Genomic DNA, 27,533 nt, shown 5'->3' with positions numbered 1-27,533 from the left:
TGAATTAGAAGACTTAATATTCTTATTATGTCAAAATTACCTAAAGTGATATACAAATTCAATACAATCCCTATCAAAATTCCAGAAGTTTTTTTGTAGAAATTGAAAAGCTGATCCTCAAACTCATACGGAATTGCAAGGGTCCCCAAATAGTTAACATCATCTCAAAAAAGAAGAACAAAGTTGGAGGACTCACATTTTCTGATTTCAAAACTTACTGCAAAGCAACATTAACTAAAATAGCATGGCACTGGTATAAAAATAGACATACAGACCAATAGATACAATTGAGAGATCAGAAATAAATCCACACTTCTATGGCCAATTGATTTTTGATTGGGATGCCTAGTCCACCAAATGGGAAAGAATAGTTTCTTCAACAATTAGTGCTGGGAAAACTGTTTATGCCATGCAAAAGAATGAAAGTGGACCCCCTTTCTCTCACCCTATTAGCAAAAATTAAGTTAAAATGAATCAATGACTTAAACATAACAGTTAATACTGTAAAACTCTTAGAAGAAACCTGGGCAAATATCTCAGGACCTTGTAGTAGGCAATGCATTCTTAAGTTTTACACCAATAGCATGAGCAAAAAAGAAAAACTGATCATAGGATTTCAAAATAAAAACTTTAGTAAATGAAAATACATTATCAAGAAAGTAAAAAGATATCTACAGAATGGGAGAAAATATTTAGAAATCATATATCTGATAAGTGTTTAATATCTAGTATATATAAAGAACTCCTATAACTCAATAAAAAGAAAATAACTCAGTTATAAACTGGGCCAAAAATTTGAATAGACATTTCTCCAAAGAAGATATACAAATGGCCAATAAATATATGAAAAGATGTTCAACATCATTAGCCATTAAAGAAATGCAACTCATGAGACAAAATAAAGTGTCAATGGCTGAGAGAGTCCAGAGTCGAGAGGTATCCTGGAGGTTATTTTTACGCATTATATAGATATCACCTTTTTAGTTAAGGTGTAATGGAGAGGCTGGAGGCAACTGCCTGAAAATGTAGAGCTGTGTTACAGTAGCCATGTTTCTTGAACATAATTGTATAATGATAAAGCTTTCACAATGTGACTGTGTGTTTGTGAAAACCTTATGTCTGATGATCCTTTTATCTACAGCATGGACAGATGAGTAAAAAATATGGATAGAAAATAAAGAACAGGTGGAACAAATGTTAAAATAAATAGAGTAGATTAAAATACTAGTGGTCAATGAGAGAGAGGGGTAAAAATAGGGGTATGGCATGTATGAGTTTTTTCTTTCTTTTGCTGGAGTGATGTAAATGTTAAAATAAATGATTATAGTGAGGAATATACAAATTTGTGATTATATTGATCATCAAAATGATTATACACCATATATAGAATCTATGTCAACAATGTTTGCATATTTGTTGTTTATAATAAAAATATTTTTTAAAAAATGTCTAATGCCTACATGACAGCTATGCAGTATGCCTCAGGCCAAGAAAACTGAAAACAATTTGGCAAATAAGTACCATTCCAATGTATAAGCCAAGCCTCTAAATTCTCAAACTTTCAGTCTACAATTCTACTACATTTTTCAGTCTTAGGAGTATCTAAATATTAGGTTAAAAAATCAAAAGCATTGAAGAAGTTCTTAGGTAATCTAATATTTGAATCTACAAACTTAAAATCTAAAAGAGGGAGTGAGGTGCCTTTTCCCTCTTCCTCTCCCTAAGGTTGGCATAAATCAGGTAAGAGTAGGGTAGGTTGACTGGGGGCTTTCCACACCTGCCAGGATGGGGCACTAACATCGACTGGGACCATGGGTGGCTGGAGGCGCGCCTTTCTTACTTGCTCCTGCTTGCCCGCATTGCCTCCCCCTGAGCTGCCTATGTGAGAAGCCTGATTGGAGCTCAGTGGTGGCCCAACCAGCCTCTTCAGGCAGTTGAGCAGTATAGCCAACATATCAAGGAGCAAGTCACAATTGTCAATGCCAGCTTCTTCTTGAAATCTACCCAGAATGGAATCCTGACAATGATACAGGACACACAATGGGGGATCCATTCATGTTGTAGCAGTCTACAAACCCAGCACCACACACTCTGGGACCTCCACCTCCCTCATTTCATCTTTGGGGACCAGCAGTTGGACCAAGAGGAAATTTGGGTGCTGGGAATGGAAACCTGCAAGGTCCAAGACACATGCAAAAAGGCAGAGGGGAAACTAGCAGAGTTGTTCACATCATGGATTTTCAATGAGGGAAAAACCTGAGGTACCAACTGTTATAGCTGGTGGAACCATTTAGAGTTATTTCAAATCATCTCATTCTAGATAAGATTAATGAGGCATTTATTGAAATGGTAACCACAGAAGATGCTCAGGCTGCTGATGATTACTACACAACCACACCAGCACTAGTATTTGGCAAACCAGCGAGAGTACATTTGTCCTGAAGTATAAGAGAATAAGAAACCTGAAGGGAAGCCAGATCAGAAATTTGATCGAAAGCAGGTGATTGGATGTATGATACATCTCAGCAATTTACCCCATTCTGGCTATTCTGACAGTGCTATCCTCAAACTTGCTGAGCCCTATAGGAAAATAATGAATTATATACTTAATGAAGATGAAAAGTCAAGCTTTATTGAGATGGAGACTAGAGAAGATTAAATGGCAATGGTTGATTATTGTTTGAAAAAGGCCCCTCGGTTTCAGGGAAGATGTGTGAAGGCTGATATGTCTGAGAAATATAAAAAACTGGTACTGAGGATTCCCAACAGATGCACTGATTTACTGAAAAAAGACAAATTCAAAAAAGATTTTATTATCCAGATGGCAAAGAATATCCAAGTGATTAAGAAATCCAAAACTGATGGTTCCCAGAAGACTGAAAGTATAGGTGAAGGTAAAGAACAAGAAGAGGCAAGATGGCGGCTTAGTGAGGTGTAGGATTTAGTTCGTCCTCAAGAGCAGCTAGTAAATAGCCAGGAACAGTACAGAACAACTGCTGGGGCCACATCAGTGACTAGACAAACAGTGTACCCCAATCTGGACAAACTGGACCAGCTGCGAGCCCACCCAAAACCGTGAGTTCCCCAAACCATGTGCCCCTCCCCCACAGGCTGCTTCCCAGAGGGGAAAGGAGAGAGACTCTACCAACAGCAGGGGCTGAGCACAACCAAGCTCCAATAGCGGAATTAATTAACAAATTTCCGACTACTAAAAATAGGCCCCCAGCTCAGTTGAATCTTGAGTAAAAGCTGAGGTTGCTGGTTTTAGCCCTAGCACAGAGGGGGCAAGAAAAAAGAAAAAAAAAACAAAAACAGACATTTATTCTTGGATCGGATAGCAGATAATACTTGAAAGGGTCTGGGCCCTAAAGGAAAGGAGGGGGAACATAGAACCTGGAGATACACAGAGCAACATGCCAACTTAATCTCTTGATTGGTAAACCCAAGGAACAGGGGTCCTGCTCTGAAAAGGATTTTCCTTCTTTTTTATGGCTGTGTTTCTTTAGCTTGACTACTCTTTGGATTCAGCTGCAAGGCTTCTCAGGCTCCAACTGCCCCCAGGCATAGGCAGAATTAAGCTTGTTTGAGTGTTTGTCAGGAGCCTGTGCCTTCTCCAGGAGAGGGGTGGGGCCCAGCTCAGGTAGATTCCCTCCCTCAAGGAATTCAGACCCCCGGGTCTGCAAAAGTGAAACAATTAAAGCCAGCCTACAACCTCTCCTCCGTCTCCACCTCACCCTCAGCAGGGAGAGTCTGCTGAAGTTAAAGGTACTACACACCTTATGCTGGTGGGACCCGCAGGCAGACAAGTGCCACATACTGGGCAGGATAAGAAAAACACAGAGTCCAGAGGCTTCATAGGAAAGCTTTTCAATCTGCTGGGTCTCACCCTCAGGGAGAACTGACGCAGGTGACTCTTTCCTTCTGACAGGAGGCCAGTCTGGTCTGAGAAAATTTGGCTGGGGTCTATAATACCTAAGTAGATCCTCCTAAGGGGGTGTGGAGGGGAAGGCACCATACAGGCAGGGCAAGAAACAAGAAAACAAGAACTGAAAAACTCTGATTTGTTAAACAAAACCTAAGCTTGAGGTCCAGAATAAGCTGAACTGCATATCAAAGAACAGATAGACAACAGTCATCCAGCAAGAAAATCCCTGGTGAAAAAAAGTGAAAATAATCTCCAGAATAAACTAATTAAGGTAATTAAATGCCTAGATAAATAATAAAAATAATAAATGAAACTAAGAAAATTGAAGATATAGCCCAGTCAAAAGAATAAACCAACAACTCAAATGCGATACAGGAGCTTAAACAATAAATTCAGCATGTTTGAAAGACATGGAAAACCTCATTGTTCTAGTTTGATAGCTGCTGGAATGCAATATACCAGAAATGGAATGGCTTTTTAAAAGGAGAATTTAATAAGTTGCTAGTTTACAGTCCTAAGGCCGAGAAAATGTCCAATTCAAACAAGTCTATAGAAATGCCCAATCAAAGGCATCCAGTGAAAGATACCTTGATTCAAGAAGGCTGATAATTTCCAGGGTTTCTCTCTCATCTGGAAAGGCACATGGTGAAAATAGCCACAGTTTCTCTCTCTCAGTGGAAGAGCACATGGCGAGCAAGGCGTCACCTGCTACTTTCTCTCCTGGCTTCCTGTTTCATGAAGCTCCCCAGGAAGCATTTTCCTTCTTCATCTTCAAAGGTCACTGGCTTGCGGGCTCTCTGTTTCTTGTGGTTATGCCATTCTCCTTTGCTCTCCCTGAATCTCTTTCATTCTCCAAAATGTTTCCTCTTTTATAGGACTCCAGGAACCCATCAAGACCCACCCAAATGGGTGGAGACATGTCGTCACCCAATCAGCCCAACAACCATTCTTGATTAAATCACATCTCCAGGGAGACAATCCAACCACAGCTTCAAACACACAGCACTGAACAGGGACCATTCTGCCTTTACGACATGGGATTTAGATTGAAACATGGCCTTTCTAGGGGACATACATCCCTTCAAACTATCACACTCATCAAAAAACAAATCAGTGAATTGAGGGAGGATATAAAGAAGACAAGGTATGAACAAAAAGAAGAAATTGAAACTCTGAAAAAAAAACAAATCACAGAATTTATGGGAATGAAAGGCACAGTAAAAGAGATGAAAAAAACAATGGAAACCTACAATATCACATTTCAAGAGGCAGAACATAGGATTAGTGAACAGGAGGATGAGACATCTGAAATACGACAAACAAAAGAAAATAAAGGAAAAAGAATGGGAAAATATGAGCAGGGACCGAGTGAAGTGAATGACAACATGAAGCACTTGAATATTCATGTTGTGGGTGTCCCAGAAGGAGAAGAGAAAGGAAAAGGAGGAGAAAAACTAATAGAGAAAGTTATCATTGAAAATTTCCCAACTCTCATGAAAGACTTAAAATTACAGATCAAGGGGCGGGCCGCGGTGGCTCAGCGGGCAAGAGTGCTTGCCTGCCATGCCGGAGGACCCCGGTTCGATTCCCGGCCCCAGCCCATGTAAAAAACAAACAAACAAACAAAATATAATAAAATAAGAAAATGTTTAAAAAAAAAAAAAATTACAGATCAAGAAGTGCAGCATACCCCAAACAGAATAGATCCAAATAGACATACTCCAAGACACTTACTAATTAGAATGTCATATTTCAAAGAGAAAGAGAGAATCTTGAAAGCAGTAAGAGATAAGCAATCTGTCACATACAAGGGAAGCCCAATAAAATTATGCGTAGATTTCTCAGCAGAAACCATGGAGGCGAGAAGACAGTGGGATGATATATTTAAGTTACTAAAAGAGAAAAACTGCCAACCAAGAATTCTATATCCAGCAAAATTGACTTTCACAAATAAGGGGGAAATTAAAACATTTTCAGACAAAAAAATCACTGAGAGAATTTGTGACCAAGAGACCAGTTCTGCAAGAAATACTAAGAGCACTAGAGGCAGATACGAAAAGACAGCAGAGAGAGGTGTGAAGAAGAGTGTAGAAATAAGAGGTAAAAGGAAGGAAAATTAGATATCATATATAAAATCCAAAGACAAAATGGTAGAAGAAAATACTGCCAGTACAGTAATAATACTAACTGTTAATGGATTAAACTCCCCAATCAAAAGACAGACTGCCAGAATGGATTAAAAAACAGGACCCATCTATATGCTGTCTACAGGAAAACACATCTTAGTCCCAAGGATAAACACAGGTTGAAAGTGAAAAGTTGGGAAAAGATATTTCATGCGAATAACAATCAGAAAAGAGCAGGAGTAGCTATACTAAATCCAACAAATTAGATTTCAAATGTAAAACAGTTAAAAGAGACAAAAAGTACACTACGTATTAATAAAAGGAACGATTCAACAAGAAGACATAACAATCATAAATATTTATGCACCAAGCCAGAATGCTCCAAAATACATGAGGCAAATACTAAAAACAGTGAAAAGAGAAATAGACACATCCTCCATAATAGCTGGAGATTTCAATTCCCCACTCTCATCAATGGACAGAACATCTAGACAGAGGGTCAATAAAGAAACAGAGAATTTGAATTTATAGAATATTACACCCCACAACAGAGGATACACTTTTTTCTCAAGTGTTTATGGATCATTTTCCAGGATAGAACATATGCTGGGTAACAAAGCAAGTCTCAATAAATTTAAAAAGATTGAAATCATACAAAACACTTTCTCAAATCATAAAGGAATGAAGTTGGAAATCAATCATAAGCAGAGTGCCAGAAAATTCACACATACATGGAGGCTCAACAACACACTGTTAAACAGTCAGTGGGTCAAGGAAGAAATTACAAGAAAAATCAATAACTATCTCAAGGCAAATAAGAACACAACATATCAAAATTTACGGGATGCAGCAAAGGCAGTGCTAGGACGGAAATTTATTGCCCTAAATGCCTATATCAAAAAAGAAAAAAGAGCAAAAATCGAGAAATTAACTGTCCACTTGGAAGAACTAGAGAAAGAACAGCAAATTAACACCAAAGCAAGCAAAAGGAAAGAAATAATGAAGATTAGAGCAGAAAGAAATGAAATTGAGAACATGAAAACAATTGAGAAAACCAACAAAACCACAACTTGGTTCTATGAGAAAATCAGTAAGATTGATGGACCCTTAGTGAGGTTGACAGAAAGAAGAAGAGAGAGGATGCAAATAAATAAAATCAGAAATGGAAGAGGAGACATAACCACTAACCCTGCAGAAATAAAGGAAGTAATGAGAGCATACTATGAACAACTTTATGTTAATAAACTCAACAATGCAGATGAAATTGACAACTGCCTAGAAAGGCATGAACAACCAACACTGACTCAAGAAGAAACAGATGACCTCAACAAACCAATCACAAGTAAAGAAACTGAATCAGCCGTTAAGAAGCTCTTCAAAAAGAAAATTCCAGGACCATATGGCTTCACATGTGAATTCTACAAAACATTCAAGAAATAATTAGTACCAATCCTGTTCAATCTCTTCAAAAAAACTGAAGGGGAGGGAAAGCTACCTAACTCATTCTATGAAGCCAACATCACCCTCATACCAAAGTCAAACAAAGATATTACAAGAAAAGAAAATTACAGATCAATCTCTCACGAATATAGATGCAAAAATCCTCAACAAAATTCTTGGAAATCAAATCCAGCAGCATATTAAAAGAATTATACACCATGACCAAGTAGGATTCATCCCAGGTATGCAAGGATGGTTCAACATAAGAAAATCAATTAATGTAATACAACATATCAACAAATCAAAGCAGAAAAACCACATGGTCATCTCGATTGAGGCAGAAAAGGCATTTGACAAAATTCAACATCCTTTCTTATTCAAAACACATCAAAGGATAGGAATAGAAGGGAACTTCCTCAACATGATAAAGGGGATATATGAAAAACCCACACCTAACATCATCCTCAATGGGGAATAATTGAAAACTTTCCCCCTAAGATTAGAAACAAGGCAAGGATGTCCACTATCACCACTGTTATTCAACATTGTTTTGGAAGTTCTAGCAAGAGCAATTACACAAGAAAAAGAAATATAAGGCATCAAAATTGGAAAAGAAGAAGTAAAACTCTGTTTGCAGATGATATGATACTATATGTCAAAACCCAGAAAATCCACAGCAAAACGACTAGAGCTAATAAATGAGTACAGCAAAGTGGCAGGTTACAAGACGAACACTCAAAAATCTGCAGTGTTTCTATACACTAGTAATGAACAATCTGAGGGGGAAATCAAGAAAAAATTTCCATTTACACTTGGAACCAAAAGAATAAAATATTTAGGAGTAAATTTAACTAAAGAGACAAAAGACCTATACAAAGAAAACTACAAGGAATTGTTAAAAGAAATCACAGATGACCTATATAAATGGAAGGGCATACTGTGTTCATAGATTGGAAGACTAAATATAGTTAAGATGTCAATTCTACCTAAATTGACTTACAGATTCAATGCAATACCAATTAAAACCACAAAAACTTACATTTCAGAAATAGAAAAACCAATAACCAAATTTATCTGAAGGGCAGGGTGCCCCAAATAGCTAAAAGTAGAAAATTGAAGTTGGAGGTCTCTCGTTACCTGACTTTAAGGCATATTACAAAGCTACAGTGGTCAAAACAGCATGATACTGGCATAAAGAAAGATATACAGACCAGTGGAATCTAATCGAATCAAATAGAGCATTCATATATAGACCCTCTCATCTATGGACAACTGATCTTTGATAAGGCAGTCAAGCCAACTCACCTGGGACAGAACAGTCTCTTCAATAAATGGTGCCTAGAGAACACATGCAAAAGAATGAAAGAGGATCCATATCTCACACCCCATACAAAAATTAACTCAAAATGAATCAAAGACATAAACATTAGATCTAAGACCATAAAACTGTTAGAAGAAAATGTAGGGAAATATATTATAAATCTTATAATAGGAGGCGGTTTCCTAGACCTTACACCCAAAGCATGAGCATTGAAGAAATAAAGCAAGAGCAATTACACAAGAAATAAATGGGAACTACTCAAAATTAAACATTTTTATTGAGAAAACCTTCTCAACTGAAAGGGGGAAGAGAGAAATGAGACAAAGTGCAATGGCTGAGAGATTCCAAACAGAGTCAAGAGGTTATCCTGGAGGTTATTCTTATGCGTTAAACAGATATCACCTTCTCAGTTAAGGCATAATAGAGAGGCTGGAGGGAACTGCCTGAAAATGTAGAGCCGCGTTCCAGTAGCCATGTTTCTTGAAAATGATTGTATAATGATATAGCTTTCTCAATGTGACTCTGTGATTGTGAAAACCTTGTGTCTGATGCTTCTTTTATCTACCTTATGGACAGAAGAGTAAAACATATGGATTAAAAATAAATAAATAATAGGGGGAACAAGTGTTAAATTTAGTAGATTGAAATGCTAGTGATCAATGAAAGGGAGGGGTAATGGGTATGGTATGTATGAATTTTTTTCTGTTTTCTTTTTATTTCTTTTTCTGAACTGATGCAAATGTTCTAAGAAATGATCATGATGATTAATATAGAACCACATGATTAAAAAAAGAACGTTCATATTGTATGTTGATTGGTTCTATTAATAAAAATTTTTTTTAAATTAAACACTTTTGTGCATCAAAGGACTTCATCAAGAAAGTAAAAACATAGCCTACACAATGAGAGACAATATTTGGAAATGATGTATCAAATAAAGGTCTAGGATCCAGAATATATAAAGAGATTGTGCAGCTCAACAACAAAAAGACAAACAACCCAATTACAAAATGGACAAAAGACATGAATAGACATTTCTCAGAAGAGGAAATACAAATAGCCAAAAGGCACATAAGAAAATGCTCGACATCCCCGGCTATTAGGGAAACCCACCAGAATGGCCATTATCAATAAAACAGAAAATGACAAGTGCTGGAGAGGATGTGGAGAAAGAGGCATACTTATCCTCTGTTGGTGGGAACATAAAATGGTACCACTGTGGAAGGCAGTTTGGTGGTTCCTCAGGAAGCTAAGTATAGAATCACCAAACGACCTGGCAATACCTCATGCTAGGACATGAGGGCAAGGACACAAATGGACATTTACACACCAATGTTTATAGTAGCATTATTTACAATTGCCAAGAGATGGAAACAGCCAAAATGTCCATCAACAGAAGAGTAGCTAAGCAAGCTGTGGTATATACATATGATGGAATATTATGCAGCTGTAAGACAGAATAAAGTTATGAAGTATGTAACAACATGGATGGACCTTAAGGACATTATACTGAATGAGATTAACCAGAAACAAAAGGACAAATACTGTATGGTCTCATTGATATGAACTGACATTAGTAGATGCACTTGGAGAATTTCAGTTGGTAATGGAGATCATCAGGAGACAGAAATATGGTAGATATTAGGTAATTGGAGCTGAAGGGATACAGATTGTGCAACAGGACTGATTGTAAAAATTCAGAAATAGATAGCACAATACTATCGAACTGTAATACAATAATGTCAGAACACTGAATGAAGCTGAATGTGAGAATGATAGAGGGAGGAGGCCTGGGGACATAAATGAAATCAGAAGGAAAGACAGACAATAAGGACTGAGATGGTAAAATCTCGGAATGCCTAGAGTGCATAATGATAGTGACTAAATGTACAAATTCAAAAACGTTTTTGCATGAGGAAGAACAAAGGAATGTCAATTCTGCAGGGTGTTGACAATAGATGGTAATTCATATTTTAAAACTTTAACTTATGAGTGAGACTAAAGCAAAAAATGTTTATTTGGTACAAAATTTATATTTTGACTAGTGCATTTCCTAATATAACTTATGTGGACAACTTAATTGAACACCATAGTACATGGACCCTTGAATAAGGCATGAGATTTTGTAGGTGTGTCCAAAGTGATGCCCTGAAAAATCCCAGAGTAATTTGAACAGTGAATAAAAAAGTATTTGCAAAGTCCCCTGGGGGACTGGTGAGAAAGGGGGAAAATTCAACTTCCCCAAGTGGAGAGTTCTTGATATTCTCACAAGCAGTGGGGAGAACCAAAGCGATAGGCTGAGCCTCTAATCTTAGGGTTTGTTCATATGAAACTTAAACCTGCAAAGGAAAAGCCAGGCCTACTTAAAATTAGGCCTAAGAGTCACCCCCAGGAGAGACTCTTTTGTTGCTCAGATGTGGCCTCTCTCTCTCAGCCAAGATGACAAGCAAATTCACTGCCCTCCCCCTCTATATATGGGACATGATTCCCAGGACTGTGGACCTTTCTGGCAACATGGGACAGAAATCCTAGAATGAGCTGAGACTCAGTATCAAGGGATTGAGAAAACCTTTTAGACCAAAAGAGGAAAGAGTGAAATGAGACAAAGCGTCAATGGCTGAGAGATTCCAAACAGAGTCAAGAGGTTTTCCTGGAGGTTATTCTTACGCTTTAAATAGATATCACCTTGTTAGTTAAGGTATAATGGAAAGGCTGGAGGGAACTGCCTGAAAATGTAGAGTTGTGTTCCAGTAGCCATGTTTCTTGAAGATGATTGTATAATGATAAAGCTTTCACAATGTGACTGTGTGATTGCGAAAACATTGTGTCTTATGCTCCTTTTATCTACCTTATCGACAGAAGAGTAAAACATATGGATAAAAATAAATAAATATTCTCGCCTGCCATGCCAGAGACCCAGGTTCGATTCCCAGTGCCTGCCCATGCAATAAATAAATAAATAAATAAATAAATAATAGGGGGAACAAATGTTAAAATAAATTTAGCAGACTGAAATGCTAGTGATCTGTGAAAGGGAGGGGTAAAGGGTATAATATGTATGAATTTTTTTCTGTTCTCTTTTTATTTCTTTTCTGGATTGATGCAGATGTTCTAAGAAATGATGATGATTGAATATGCAACTATGTGATGATATTATGAGTTACAGATTATATATCAAGGATGGAATGACCATATGGTAAGAATATTTGTGTTTGTATGTTGGTATGTTTAATAAAGAAAATTTAAAAAAAAAGAAAAGAACAAGAAGCAAAGTCAGGTGAAGATGGAGGAAAAGACATAAAAGTTAACCAGACAGAACAAGAACCTAACATGCTTCTTTTTTTTAATTTTTTTATTAATTAAAAAAATTACAGAAAGAAACATTCCCAATGTGATCATTCCATTCTACATATATAATCAGTAATTCACAATATCATCATATAGCTGCAGATTCATCATCCTGATCATTTCTTAGAACATTTGCATCAATTCAGAAAAAGAAACAAAAAGACAACAGAAAAATAAAACAAAAACAGGAAAAAAAAACCATACACACCATACCCCTTACTCCTCCCTTTCCTTGATCACTAGCACTTCAAACTAAATTTAACATTTGTTCCCCCTATTATTTATTTTTATTCCATATGTTCTACTCATCTGTTGACAAGGCAGATAAAAGGAGCATAAGACACAAGTTTTTCACAATCATACAGTCACTGTAAAAGCTACACCATTATACAATCATCATCAAGAAACATGGTTACTGGAACACAGCTCTACATTTTCAGGCAGTTTCCTCCAGCCTCTCCATTTCCTCTTAGATAACAATGCGATATCTACTTAATGCATAAGAATAACCTCCAGGATAACCTCTTGACTCTGTTTGGAATCTCTCAGCCATTGACACTTTGTCTCATTTCACTCTTTCCCCTTTTGGTCTAGAGGACCTAACATGCTTCTTGAATCTTAAAATGAGCTACTTGTAAATGAAGAAGCAGCAGCAGCACTGCTAGAAAGTGGAAGTTCTGCGGGAGATGAGACGGATCTTGCAAATTTCGGTGATGTGGCTTCTGATGGGAAAAAGGAGCCTTCAGCTGCAGTGAAGGAAAAGCTTAAAAAGCTGGACAAGATGGAGGAACTTGATCAAGAAAACCAAGCAGCACTGGAAAATGGAACTAAAAATGAGGAAAATACAGAACCAGGTGCTGAATCTAATGAGAGTGCTGATGATCCCAACAAAGATACAAGTGAAAATGCAAATATCCGAATTGTATAGGAGGACTATGCAATTCCAGATGAGTATAGAATTGGACCATATCAATGCAACATCCCCGTTGGTATTAAGATTGTGTGATACCTAAAACAAAGTTTTACTGTAAACTGTATTCACTCTTTTATACAAATGAAGAAGTTGCAAAGAATACTCATTACAGCAGCCTTCCACATTGGCAGAAATTGAAGAAATTTCCGAATAAATTGGCAGAAGAATGCAGGAAGAAGAAGTAAGCTTCAGATATTCAAGAAACTTAAGGATTTCAAAAGAAAATAATGGTTTTTTGCTTTTAATGTTAACCTATTTAAAATACAGTACTGATAGGAAAAAATATTGTTCTCTTTTATTTTAGTGGAAACAATAATAGATGTCTATTCATGTGTTTAAGTGTTACAGCAAAAATGCATATACTGTTACGTTGGTCAAGAATAGTTTTTGTTTTATCAGAATGGCAACAGACAGAAGTACTTTGTGGACACTGACTCCGTAAGCTACTTAAGATAACTTGCTAAGAAAAAGATGTAGAAACATTCAGAGAAATTAAATTTAGTATTTCCAGGCATCAAAGAAATGTCAACATCTTGGGATTCCATTCAATAAAGAACAAAACCAATTGTATCTTTATTATTACTTTCATCTGAAACATTCTACATTTTAATCTCAGCCTTGTAGACTTTTTATTTGGAGTTTGAAGTTGTTTAGTAGCATTTCATTTTTGGAGAACTTCATTAATGTGAGATTGGCAATTAACATGCAGGTGCAGTTTTCTTTTAACGTCATGCTATTGTTTAGATACTAAGAAATATTAAGTAACTGGCTTTAGATTTTGTAATTTTTTCCCTAATTTCCTGCTAGATTTCGTAGTAGACAATGTTTTTTCAGTGAAATGTAAAAAATATTCTCGTCCTCTTTGACCAGTATTAATTTCTTGAGATCTTATTGCTTTCCACTTGAATCCTGCAGCTGTCATACATCTCTGGTATAAGCAATATTTGAGTTTTGAAGTGTGTAGATCATCTCTTCATATTTCAAAATGTAATTTTACAATAAAAAAATGTAATTTTACATTTCTGCATTTTAAAGTTTGGCCATGATTCTAGACGCATGCTTCTAATACTTGTACCTGCACATGTGACCTTTGTGGAAAGAAATCTGCATGTATAACGTGTGTTTACTTGTAACTTTCTGCTTATATCTGTGGATTCAAGTTACTGAAGTGAATACAAATAAAGAAACATCGGTCGTGTTCATTGGTTATACATGTTTGGAATGATAATCAAAAAATAAAAAATAAAAGAGCTCATAATGAACACTAATATTTAGTCATGGAGTCCCTATTACGTGCTAAATTAATTTTAATTACTAGACAACTGAGATGAGTAGTAAAAAGTGCAATCTCTTTCATGAGAGTAGGAACTTTATTAAATCCATTTTGGAGAGATGCTCAGCTAGGGAAAACTTCCAAATCATGACTTCTGCTTCTTTGGCCAGCATACTAAATGATCACATTTTAAAGTAAAACCACCAAGCTATAAGTGGCTTTCAATTTAAACTGACAAGTTTTAATTAGCCATGGAAGGGAGCAAGATGTATCTGAGGACTCCAAGACCACAACCTACTTTTCTTTTTTACCTGAAAGCAATTTTAAAAGCCCATTTTTGATAATAATTTATCCTAATACACTATTTGAAATGCGTGAGATCTCATGTTTTCAGCCTCTGGGTTACTTCTCTTGGTCTTACTTAGGGAATATTGTCTTAAAAAACAAACAAACTACCTTTTAATAAAAATAGTGTCCCTTAAAGTATAAATTTTGAGAGAACAGGCAACTAATGTTACACTCATGTTCACTAGAAAGATATGATCGAAAAAAACACAGGTTTAGATCTAAAGAAGCTACCTGATTTAAGAGTCTGCACTTTGTTCATCAAGTAAGAATAATTAATTGCAAGCTTGTAAACTTTTGTAATTCTTCAATGAAAATTGCTGATACAGTGGTCTGCCCCACTGAAAATATTTCAGCTACAATCCCAGTGTTTCTCAACCACTAGAATGTGAAAATTTAGTGAGAGAAGGGGGGATCTTATGAGAGGAGAGTTATTGTCATAACGGCAAGTGGGAGGGTGGGGGTGTGGGGTGAGCACTACCAACATTTTAGTGGGCACAGGCCAGGGAAGCTAAATGTTCTACAATGCACAGAACAGTTCTGCACAACAAAGAATTTTCCAACCCTAAATGCCAGTAATTCCCTTTTGTAAAACACAGTTAGAAAAACATAATCATTTTTGTTCTTAAACCTGGAGATAGCTTTTATCAGTGCTTCAAAAATGCCAAAATTATGTGGCTTATAAAGATACAAATAATTTTTAAATAAGTTCTCAACTTCAATATTTATAAACCTCCAAGTTTATAAACAGAAACTTTTTCTTTCTAGTCTACATAAGTAGGTTTGTTTTCTCAAACGTTAATTTTCATTCATATTGAGGGTAATTTGTTTTTCACAATGAATGTACAATTTTAAATTAAACACTTGGGGTAAAGTAACAAGGAAAATTTGAAAAGCAACCACTAAAAAAGTTATAAACCTAAACATCTTAACCCATTATTTTACATTTTATCTTTCCAAAGTAGGAATTCTACAAATGAGTTTCCAAAGAATCAAAGAAACTTTTTTAGCAGTCCCAATTAGACCACATACCTATATGAAATCATTCGAAATAATAACTGCAGCCACCATTTACTTTGGGCTATGCACCCTACCAAGAGTTTTATATATGTTATCTCTGATCTTCGTGGAATTCTACAAGGTGGGTATTATCACCTCCAATTTAAAAAAGAAAAGAAACTTACACTCTGAGAGATTAAATGACTGCCCAAACTCACACAACTAGTGACAGACTCAGGATTCATATCCAGTGGTTCCAAGTCCAACGACCTGTGTCTCCTCTAGAAACACAGCTAAATTTCCATGAACTATTTTCATATTAGCGTCATAAAAAATTACTACTATTCCCCACCCTCCCCCACCAGCAGAGACTAAAGAATGGATAGATGATAGCGCCCTTGGCCTCTAGAGCAATAGAGCAAAAACTCCTCATTCAATATGCATTCTATAGCCATAAAAAGTGGCTTTAATTTAAAAAGATTTTCTAAAGAATGGATGTGCCAAGCTGACAGAAAAGATACGACAAATCCTAATCATTTCCTTTTTTTTTCATTCTAATGTATAGTATTTGCTATTCCTTATTCTCTTCATTTCACAGGATAAACAAAGTAGATGAAACTTCACAAAATGTAGAGGCAAATAAGCTCCTACAATGCACTGAACAGCTATTAACCAAAGGGTAGCAGGATATGGCTGTCAGCCAACAACCAAATATTTTTACTGTCCATCCAAATAAGGACTCATGTATGCACAAAGTTGGTAATAAAGTCTCATAAAGTGAGTAAAAAGAATTTCTGAGAATTCAGTGGACTTTTATACCATGGTTATAAAGAGTAGGGAAAAAACACAAACATACTATCCTAGTGCCATTATTTTGTTTTCTTTCTATATTCATAAAAAGTCCCTAAATAATCCAAAATCAAACAAGGATTGGATTCAGAATGGATATGTAGCAATGAAAGAAAAAAAACAGATAAATGGGACCTCTTCAAAATTAAAAACTATTATGCTTCAAAAGACTTTGTCAAGAATATGAAAAGACAACTTAGTGGGAGAACATATCTGGAAACCAAATATTCAAAAAGGGTTTAATATCCAGAATATATAAAGAAATCCTACAACTCAACAAGAAAAGGACAAACAACCCAATTAAAAAATGGGCGAAAAAACCTGAATAGACATTTTTCCAAAGAGGAAATACAAATGGCTAAAAACACGTGAAAAGATGTTCAACATCACTAGCTATTAGGGAAATACAAATGAAAACCACAATGACATATCATTTCACACATACTAGAATGGCCACTAATAAGAAGGAAAAAAAAGAAAGAAAACTACAAGTATTGGAAAGGATGTGGAGAAACAGTAATATTCTATTCTTGGTGGGAAAATAAAATGGTGCAGCAGCTACTGTGGAAACAGTCTGGCAATTCCTAAGAAAGCTGATTCCTAAGACAGCTAATTATAGAATTGCCTTATGCTCCAGCAAACCCAATACTAGATAGATACCCAGAAGAACTGAAAGCAGGGATGTGAACAGACATTTGCCCACCAATATCCAAAATGACATTATCACAATTGCCAAAAGATGGAAACAACCCAAATGTCCATCAATTAATGAATGGGTAAACAAAATGTGGTATATACACACAAGGGAATATTATTTAACTGTAAGAAGGGATGAAGTCTTGATGCATATGACTATAAATTAACCTTGAGGATATTATGTTGAGTGAAATAAGTCAGATACAAAAGGACAAATATTATATGATCTCACTGATATGAATTAATTATAAAAGCAAACTCACAGAATTAGACTCTAGAATATAAGTGACCAGAAGACAGAATGGGTAGAAAATGCAGAGCTGATATTTAATTTGTGCAGAATTTCTATTTAGGGTGATTGTGCATGTTTGGAAACAGTTGGTGATGATGGTAGCACATTACTGTGAGTGTAATTATAGTGCTAAATTATGTTTGTGAATACGGTTAAAGGGGAAGTTTTGGGTTATGTGTTACTAGAAGGAAAGTTACAAGATAAAACATGGAACTGTTTAACACAGTGAACCCTGTTGTAGTCAGTGAACTGTGGTTAACAGTACAAACATAAGAATGTTTTTTCATTAATTATAACAAATGTATAACAATATTACAAGGTGTTAATAATAAGGTGGTGTATGGGGGGAAATAGACAACATAAACTATGGACTATAGTTAATAGTAATACTGTAATATTCTTTCATCAACTGTAATAAAGGTACCACACTAATGCAAAAGTATCAACAATGGGAGGGTATATGGGATCACTGTATTTTTTTATGTGACTTTTCTCTAAATTTATATCTCTAATTTTAAAAAATGGCAATAATTAAAAAAACCATTATATTAAGTAAAAAAAACCAGACATGGCATGTTGCATGATTCTATTTATATAAAATGTATATATAAATAAACATATAGAGGCAATTGGATTAGTAGTTATATAGGGCTGGGGTAAAATAGAAGGATTGAGAGGTGACTGCTAAAGGACACGGAGTTTTTCTTTTAAGAGTAATGAAAATCTTCTAAAATTGATTGTGGTGATAAATGCACGATTGTGATTACACTAAAAGCCACTGACTGTACACTTTGAATGGATTGTATGGTATGTGAATACATCTCAATAAAACTGCTTTAAAAAAGCATGTGACAAAACTACATGACAGGTCTGCTCAGTTGTTACCCTTTCTAAGGATCAACACAGCAAATGCAGACACATTTCAGGATGACTGCCTAATTAAAATGAAAGCAAATACCGCTGAGCTTGCCATCCTGCTATTAAATACAAGCTGCAGTTTCCATTCAGACCAAAAGCAACCTAGCTTAAAAACTGGAATTTCTATGTACTTAGCCATACATACACAGGGGCATAAATTAGTGCCAGACAAATCAAAGCCAGTTCCTAAAACTGAATTATGTTCTTTTGGATAAGCATCATATTTGCTGTGTAACTATAATCAACCAGGCCATAGGCCATGACATAAAACATAAACTTAGATGGAAACTTGTAATGTCATTTAGATTTTAACTAGTCCAATCTTTTGACCAATCTAGCCTCTAATAATTGACTCAAATGTTTGAATACTGGGTCCATACTAAGTATGAGGCATTACGAAAGGTGATAAAAATTAATATTTATTGAACATTTACTATACTCCAGACATACTTTTCCAAGTTTATATTTAATCCTCATAACAGCCCTGTAACATAGAAACTAATATTATCCCTGTTTTTACACAAATGAGAAAACAGAAGGATTAATTTGCCCAGGCTCTCACAGACAAGAAGTAGTAGAGCTAGAATTCAAGCCCAGAGCCTGAATTATGTTCTTTTGGAACATAACTGGGTTTGATTTGTCTTTGATTTGATTTTGCTTTGTTTGTTTTGTTTTGTTTGAGCCTATACTTTTTTTTTTTGTTTTGTTACATGGGCAGGCACCGGGAACCAAACCTGGGTCCTCTGGTATGACAGGTAAGCATTCTTGCCTGCTGAGCCACCGTGGCCTGCCCCCAGCCTATACTTTCAATAACTACACTCAGGCTATCTTCCTGGGAGAAAAATATATAAAATGAAATGAAACATAACTCCACTCCTCCAGAAGCTTAGACTCCTGGGAAAGATGAATGTAAATTAATGAGCATAATTCAGTGTGATAATTGCTAATGAAAAATTACAAGTAAGGAGGTTTAGATAAGGCACTGGCAACGAGAGCAGAGAAATGGAAAAGGAGAAAAATGAACTTTTAAAAGGTGATGAAATGGTAATTTATGATAACAATAATTTATTCTTGGGGTTTGGGGACATGTGGTGTCAGCTCAACCTGTGGAGGGGTTGGAGGCTAATGTAAGTCATGCTGTCAATCATACCTATGTGACCAAGCCTTCATAAAACCTCTAGATATCAAGGATCAGGTGAACTTCCTTGGTTGGCAATATTCTGTGTATATGTTACATAGTTTCTGGGAAGAATTAACACTTTCCATGCTCTAATATTGTGAGAGGACAGCTGTAGTTTGCCCTCTCAGAACTCTCCTGAACTCCGTTTTATGTGTCTCTTCCTTTGGCTGATTTTAATGTGCATGTCATTGTAATAAACTGTATACATGAGTATAACAAAAAGAAAAAAAAGGGTTAAATGGTACAGAAGATACAAGATGTACCTAGGATGACTCCAAGTTTAACTAGAATGCATCCTATGTTCCTGGTTTAGGTGACTGGAGGAACTTAATTATGCCCTTAGGTAGGGGCAGATAAAAGGCCAATAGAACATCAACATATACAGAGCAAGAAAAGGAGGAAAAATAAAGGACTTTGAAAAGGAACAACTGAAGGAAGAATAAAAGCAAGAGAAAGTATGTCAACACAAACCAAATGTGAAAATAACAAACATATCACATTTCACAAAGTAGTCAAATAATATAAAGAAAAGTGTCCAACGGACTAGACACTATAAAAATCAATCAGCATACTGAAATAACACCAGTAACAGAGAATTCAGTATTGCCCCAAGCAGTCTACTCTATTATAAGAAAGTTCTAATTTTTACAGTTTTTCCTTTCCAAATATAAGAAAATCATAGGCCTTAGAGTAGTAGTACCGTGTTCAAATTCTGATTCTGAAGAAGATGCAAGAGAGAATAACTAAATGTATTGATAATAACTGACAAAATCCTGATTTGTACAACCAGCATAAAAAAAAGTCAAATGGGAAAATCTGAGTGAGTACTAGTATATTAGTGTAGAAAATTATCATTACTTTGGCTACATGTAATAATGGTACTAAGACGGATTAAGACTTATTTTTAGACGTGCCTACAAAATTAGTTAGAGGTGAAATTTCAAGTCTGCATATCCGCTGAAAATTATCAGCAAAACAACTGATGCATCAAATGCTAAAATAATTGAATTTGCATGATGAATAAGTGGATGTCCATTACTTTTATCTCATAATAAAACAAAAAAATGGCTTCAGAAACAAAATATATTAAACTTTTTGTCAAGAAAAAAAGAAATCCAACAAATGAATATGGCATAGAGATGAGAAACACCAACACTAGAAGTGAAAAAACCTAGTTCTATGTTATATGAATGAGTACTTGCTGCTTGGAATAAAATGTCTAGTGAAGCAGGACATACATATTTTTAAACGCTATATCTCAAATAGAAGAGCAGATGATATTCTAAGAATATTTGTATTAAATAATTCAAAAAAGATCTAATGATGACAAGCTATGGTGACTGAAAAAGCATGGGAACCAATCAAAATTCCAACAGCATTCTTTACAGAAATGGGAAAATCAATCATTAGATCCAAATGGAAGAGTAAGGGGTCCTGAATAGCCAAAAATATCCTGAAAAAGAACAAAGTTGGAGGACCCACGTTTTCTGAATTTAAAACATATTACAAAACTACAGTGATCAACACAATACAGTCACCGAGATGGCAAAGTGAGACACTCCAGAATTCCAACTTCCCATAGAAGTTTTAGACAATAAGCAAAAATTGGCAGAACCATCTTTCTCAAAGTTCAAGAAAAGCTAAAGATCACAGTAACTGAGCAAGCAACAAATCAGGAAAAAGGCAACTCAAAAACAATAGGAAAAACCTCATGGCACACTTGCTGTCTTTACCCAATACCCTCGCCAGCTTCGTGTAGGGCCAGCCTGTACTCCCAGTGAAAGTCCCTGGGACAGGCTCTGAAAGGAGCAGAGTAACCCCTTTACACGTATTCTGGTGCATGTGTCTGTATCAAGCTATTTTTAGGCAGCCTGAGGAATTGAATCAGGACACTCATTGTGGGCCTGACATCCAAGAGCCAGCCCTGTGTGTAAGCAGTATAGAAGACAGCTAGAGGGCTGTAGAAGAGGAGTCAACTTGCAGCTGTTTGGTGCAAAGGAGTACCAACTCTGGGATCGGCAGTATAGCACCTGGGACCAGAGGGAGAGACGGTTCTTTGAGGGAAGGGAGATGACAGATCTGTTTAGACAGGGGATTTCATAGGGCTGTATGCACAAGGCCAGGACAAGACACATGACAGGAAGAACAGAGAAGACACTAGCCTTTTGCCTCGGGCTCTTCTTCAGACACACTGTTAGGTAGGCTTAACCCTAAAGGAGAGCACTCACACAGGCAAAACTGGATACAGAGGGATTTAGGGTTTTTTGTTGTGTTGTGTTTTGTTTTCTGTTAACTCCCAGAATCCAAGGAAATCAATCATAATAATTGGATACAAGCTTAAGGAATAGACACCTCAATGACTAAACTCCACAGATAACATATTACAATATTAAAAGGTCCAATGTAAAACAAAAGATTACCAGGCATATAAAGAAACAGGAAACAATGGCCCATGCAAAGGAGCAAGAGAAAGTATTAGAAACCATTAACAAGAAAGACCACTTTTTGGGTGTACTAGCCAAAATTTCTTTCTAAATTATCTTAAATATGCTCAAAAAGGTAAAGAAAAACACAGACAAAGAACTAAAGGATATCTGGGAAAAAAAACAGATGAACAAAAAAGGGAATTATAATAAACAGATAGAAATCATAAAAAAGAACCAAACAAATACTGGAGATTAAGCTAAAAGTAACAAAAATAAATAAAATTTATTTAGAAATAAAAATTCCCTAGAGGGTTCAACAGCAGACCAGAGCTGGCAAAAGAACCAGAAAACTTAAAAGATAAGATAATTGAAATTATGCAATGTTACGAGCAGAGAGAAAAAAATAAGGAAGAAAAATGAATAGAACCTAAGATACATGTGGGATTACACCAAGTATATCAATATATACAATATGGGAACCGAAGAAGCCGAGAAACAGACAGAAAGAATATTTAAGAAATGGCTTGAAAATGTTCCATATTTAACAAGTACATGAATACAGACATCAAAGAATCTCAATGAACTCCAAACAGGATAAACTCAAACAGACCCATACACATTATAATCAAGCTATCAAATGCCAAGGAGAAAGAGAAAATCCTGGTGTCATATACAAAAGAGCCTCAATAAGATTACGTGCTGATTTCACATCAGAAGCCATAGAGGCAAGAAAGTAATGGGATGACATATTTTAAGTGCTGAAAAAATTGCCAACCAAGACTCCTATATCCAGCAAAACTCTTTCAGGAAAGAGGGAAAGATTTAGATATTCCCAGATAAACAAAAACTGAGGGAGCTTGTCATCACTAGACTGGCCCTATAAACAATGCTATAGAGAAGTCACATTAAAAGCAAAGGAGGGGCTTCCGGGTCAAGATGGTGGCTTAACAACATGCGCATTTTAGTTCACCCTCCAGAACAACTACTAAATAACCAGAAACAGTACAGAACAGCCCCTGGGGCCACGGCAGTGACCAGACACACAGCGTACCCCAGTCTGGACCAGCTGGACTGGCTGTGAGCATCCCCCAAAACCGTGAGTTCCCAAAGCTGCGGCGGCCAGCACCCCTCCCCCACAGGCCGCTTCCCAGAGGGGAAAGGAAAGGACTTTACCAGCAGCAGGGACTGGGCACAATCAAACGCAAATTGTGGAACAAATTAACAAATTCTGACTACTAAAAATAGGCCCCCAGCTTAGGTGAACCTGATCAAAGCAGAGGTTGCTCATTTTTGCCCCAGCGCCAAGGGGGCAGAACTGACAGAAAAAGAGGGGAAAAAAAGGAGGAAACAGAGGTTTTTGTGGCTGTGTATCTACCAAGGCTTGACTGCCTCTGGATACAGCGGCAGGACTTTTCAGGCTGCAACTGCCCCAGGCATAGGCAGAAGTGAGCTCTTTTGGGGGCTTATCTGGAGCCTGTGCCTTCCCCAGGGGAGGGTTGAAGCCCCACCCAGGTGGAATCCCTCCATCAAGGAATTCAGACACCAGGGCTTGGTAATTTGAAGCCATTAAAACCAGCCTACAACCTCTCCTCTGACTCCACCATGCCCCCAGCAGGCAAAGTCTGCCAAAGTTAAAGGTACCGCATCATTTTATGCTGGTGGAACCTGCAGGCAGACAAGCGCCACATACTGGGCAGGATAAGAAAAACAGAGTCCAGAGACTTCACAGGAAAGTCTTTCAACCTGCTGGGTCTCACCCTCGGGGAAAACCGATGCAGGTGACTCTTTCCTCCTGATAGGAGGCCAGTATGGTCTGGGAAAATCTGGCTGGGGTCTATAACATCTAAGTAGACCCTCCTAAGTGTGTATGGGGAGAAGGCACCACACAAGCAGGGCAAGAAACAAGAAAATAAGAACTGAAAAATTCTCCTCTGTTAAACGAAACTTAAACTAAAGGTCCAGATAAAGCTGAATGGAATGTCAAAGAACAGATAGACAACAAATTCATCCAGCAAGAAAACCCTAGATAAAAGAAGTGAAAGCAATCTCCAGAATAAACTAATTAAGGTAATTAAATGCCTAGATGCCAGCAAAAAATAACAAATCACACTAGGAAAATTGAAGATATGGCCCAGTCAAAGGAACAAACCAACAATTCAAATGACATACAGGAGCTGAAACAATTAATTCAGAATGTACGAACAGACATGGAAAACCTCATCAAAAACAAGTCAATGAATTGAGGGAAGATATAAAGAAGGCAAGGAAAGAACAAAAAGAGGAAATCGAAATTCTGAAAAAACAAATCACAGAACTTATGGGGATGAAAGACAGTAGAAGAGATGAAAAAAACAATGGGAACCTACAATGGTAGATTTTGAGAGACAGAACATAGGATTTCTGAACTGGAGGGAGAAACTTCTGAAATCTGACAAGAAACAGAAATTATAGGAAAAAAAAAAGGAAAAATATGAGCAGGGACTCAGGGAATTGAAAGACAATATGAAGCGCACGAATATACGTGTTGTGGGTATCCCAGAAGGAGAAGAGAAGGGAAAAGGAGGAGAAAAACTAATGGAGGAAATTATCACTGAAAATTTTCCAACTCTTATGAAAGACTTAAAATTACAGATCCAAGAAGTGCAGCATACCCCAAAGAGAATAGATCCAAATAGACATACTCCAAGACATTTAAAAATCAGAATGTCAGAGGTCAAACAGAAAGAGAGGATCCTGAAAGCAGCAAGAGAGAAGCAATCCATCACATACAAGGGAAGCCCAATAAGACTATGCACAGATCTCTCAGCAGAAACCATGGAGGCGAGAAGACAGTGGGATAATATATTTAAATTATTAAAAGAGAAAAACTGCCAACCAAGAATTCTATATCCAGCAAAATTGTCCTTCAAAAATGAGGGAGAAATTAAAACATTTTCAGACAAAAAATCACTGAGAGAATTTGTGACCAAGAGACCAGCTCTACAAGAAATACTAAAGGGAACACTAGAGACAGATACGAAGACAGAAGAGAGAGGTGTGGAGAAGAGTGTAGAAAGGAAGACTATGAGTAAAGTTAAAAAGAAGGAAAATAGATATGACATGTAAAATCCAGAAGGCAAAACAGTAGAAGAAAGTACTACCCATGCAGTAATAACACCGAATGTTAATGCATTAAACTCTCCAATCAAAAGACATAGTCTGGCAGAATGGATTAAAAAACAGGACCCATCTATATGCTGTCTCTACTCAAAGGACATGAGGCCAAGGACACAAATGGACATTTACACACCAATGTTTATAGCAGCATTATTAACAATTACCAAGAGATGGAAACAGCCAAAATGTCCATCAACAGACAGTTGGCTAAACAAACTGTGACATTTACATAAGATGGAATATTATGCAGCTGTAAGACAGGATAAAGTTATGAAGTATGTAACAACATGAATGGACCTTAAGGACATTATGCTGAGTGTGATTAGCCAGAAACAAAAGGACAAATACTGTATGGTCTCACTGATATGAACTGACATTAGTGAATAAACTTGGAATATTTCCTTGGTAACAGAGACCATCAGGAGATAGAAATAGGGTAAGATATTGGGTAATTGGAGTTGAAGGGATACAGATTGTGCAACAGGACTGAATATAAAAACTCAGAAATGGACAGCACAATATTACCTAACTGTAATACAATTATGTTAAAACACTGAATGAAGCTGCATATGAGAATGATAGAGGGAGGAGGGCTGGGGCATAAAAGAAATCACAAAGAAAGATAGACGATAAAGATTGAGATGGTGTAATCTAGGAATGCCTGGAGTATATAGTGATAGTGACTAAATGTACAAATTTAAAAAATGTTTTTGCATGAGGAAGAACAAAAGAATGTCATTACTGCAGTGTGCTGAAAATAGATGGTACTTAATATTTTTAAATTTCAACTAATGTGTGAGACTAAAGCAAAAAATGTTTATTTGGTACAAATCTATACTTTAACTAGTGCATCTCCTAATATAACTTATGTAGATAGTTGATTGAACACCTTAAGTACATGGAACTTTGTATAGGACATGAGAGTTTGTTGGTTTGTCCAGGTGATGCCCTGATGAATCCCAGAGTGATTTGATCAGTGAGTGGAAAAGTATTTGCAAAGTTCCCTTCGGGGAATGGTGAGAACGGGGGAAAACTCAACTTCCCCAAGTTGAATTCTTGATATTCTCACAAGCAGTGTGGACAACAAAAGCTATAGGCTGAGCCCCCAGTCTTGGGGTTTGTTCATATGAAACTTAACCCCACAGGGGATAGGTCAAGCCTACTTGAAATTAAGCCTAAGAGTCACCCCCAAGAGAACCTCTTTTGTTGCTCAGATGTGGCCTCTCTCTCCAGCCAACACAGCAAGCAGACTCACCACCCTCCCCCTGTCTACGTGGGACATGACTACCAGGGGTGTGGATCTTCCTGGCAGCATGGGACAGAAATCCCAGAATAAGCTGAGATTCAGCATCAAGGGACTGAGAAAAATTCTAGAATGAGCTGAGGCCCAGCATCAAGGGATTGAGAAAACCTTCTCGACTAAAAGGGGGAAGAGTGAAATGAGACAAAGTGTCAATGGCTGAGAGATTCCAAACAGAGTCCAGAGGTTATCCTGGAGGTTATTCTTACGCATCAAGTAGATATCACTTTGTTATCCAAGATGTAATAGAGAGGCTGGAGGGAACTGCCTAAAAATGTAGCGCTGTGTTCCAGCAGCCATGTTTCTTGATGATGATTGTATAATGATATAGCTTTCACAATGTGACTGTGTGATTGTGAAAACCTTGTGTCTGATGCTCCTTTTATCCACCTGGTTAACAGATGAGAGGAACATATGGAATAAAAATAAATAATAGGGGGAACAAATGTTAAAATAGATTGAGTTTGAAATGCTAGTGACCAGTGAAAGGGATCAGTAAGGGGTATGGCATGTAAAAATTTTTTTTTCTGTTTGTTATATTTTTCTGTTGTCTTTTTATTTCTTTTTCTGAATTGATGCTAATGTTCTGGGAAATCATCATGATGATGAATATGCAACTATGTGATGATATTGTGAATTGCTGAGTGTATGTGTTGGGCATGTTTGTGTTTCTTGTAATTTTTTTTAATTAATAAAAAAATCAAAAAAAAAAAAAGCAAAGGAGATATCTTCACACACCATAAAGTCCAAAGTATACAACCAATGGCTCACAATATCACCATATGGTTGTGTACTCATCACTATGACCATTCTTCGACATTTGCATCACTCCAAAAAAAGAAATGGAGAGAAAAAAGGAAAAAAACATACATCCCATACCCCTTTGCTCCTCCCCCTCGTGGACCACTAGTATTACAATCTACCCAATATTTTTTACCCCTTATGCCCCCCCTATCATTTTTTTGT

At 36.7% G+C, this 27,533-nt stretch overlaps 1 protein-coding gene and 1 pseudogene across 4 annotated transcripts in view; one reads left to right on the top strand and one right to left on the bottom strand.

Annotated features, from left to right (window-relative positions):
- Positions 1 to 27,533, bottom strand: part of TESK2 (testis associated actin remodelling kinase 2) — a 152,978-nt gene that overhangs the window by 109,753 nt on the left and 15,692 nt on the right. The window lies entirely within an intron of this gene.
- On the top strand, positions 1,898 to 13,318 carry LOC143674325 (matrin-3-like; annotated as a pseudogene).

This window comes from Tamandua tetradactyla, chromosome 2, assembly GCF_023851605.1.
Source record: "Tamandua tetradactyla isolate mTamTet1 chromosome 2, mTamTet1.pri, whole genome shotgun sequence".
Lineage (NCBI taxonomy): Eukaryota > Metazoa > Chordata > Mammalia > Pilosa > Myrmecophagidae > Tamandua > Tamandua tetradactyla.
Note: the sequence above shows the minus strand (reverse complement) of the source record. Positions and strands in the feature narration are given on the sequence as shown.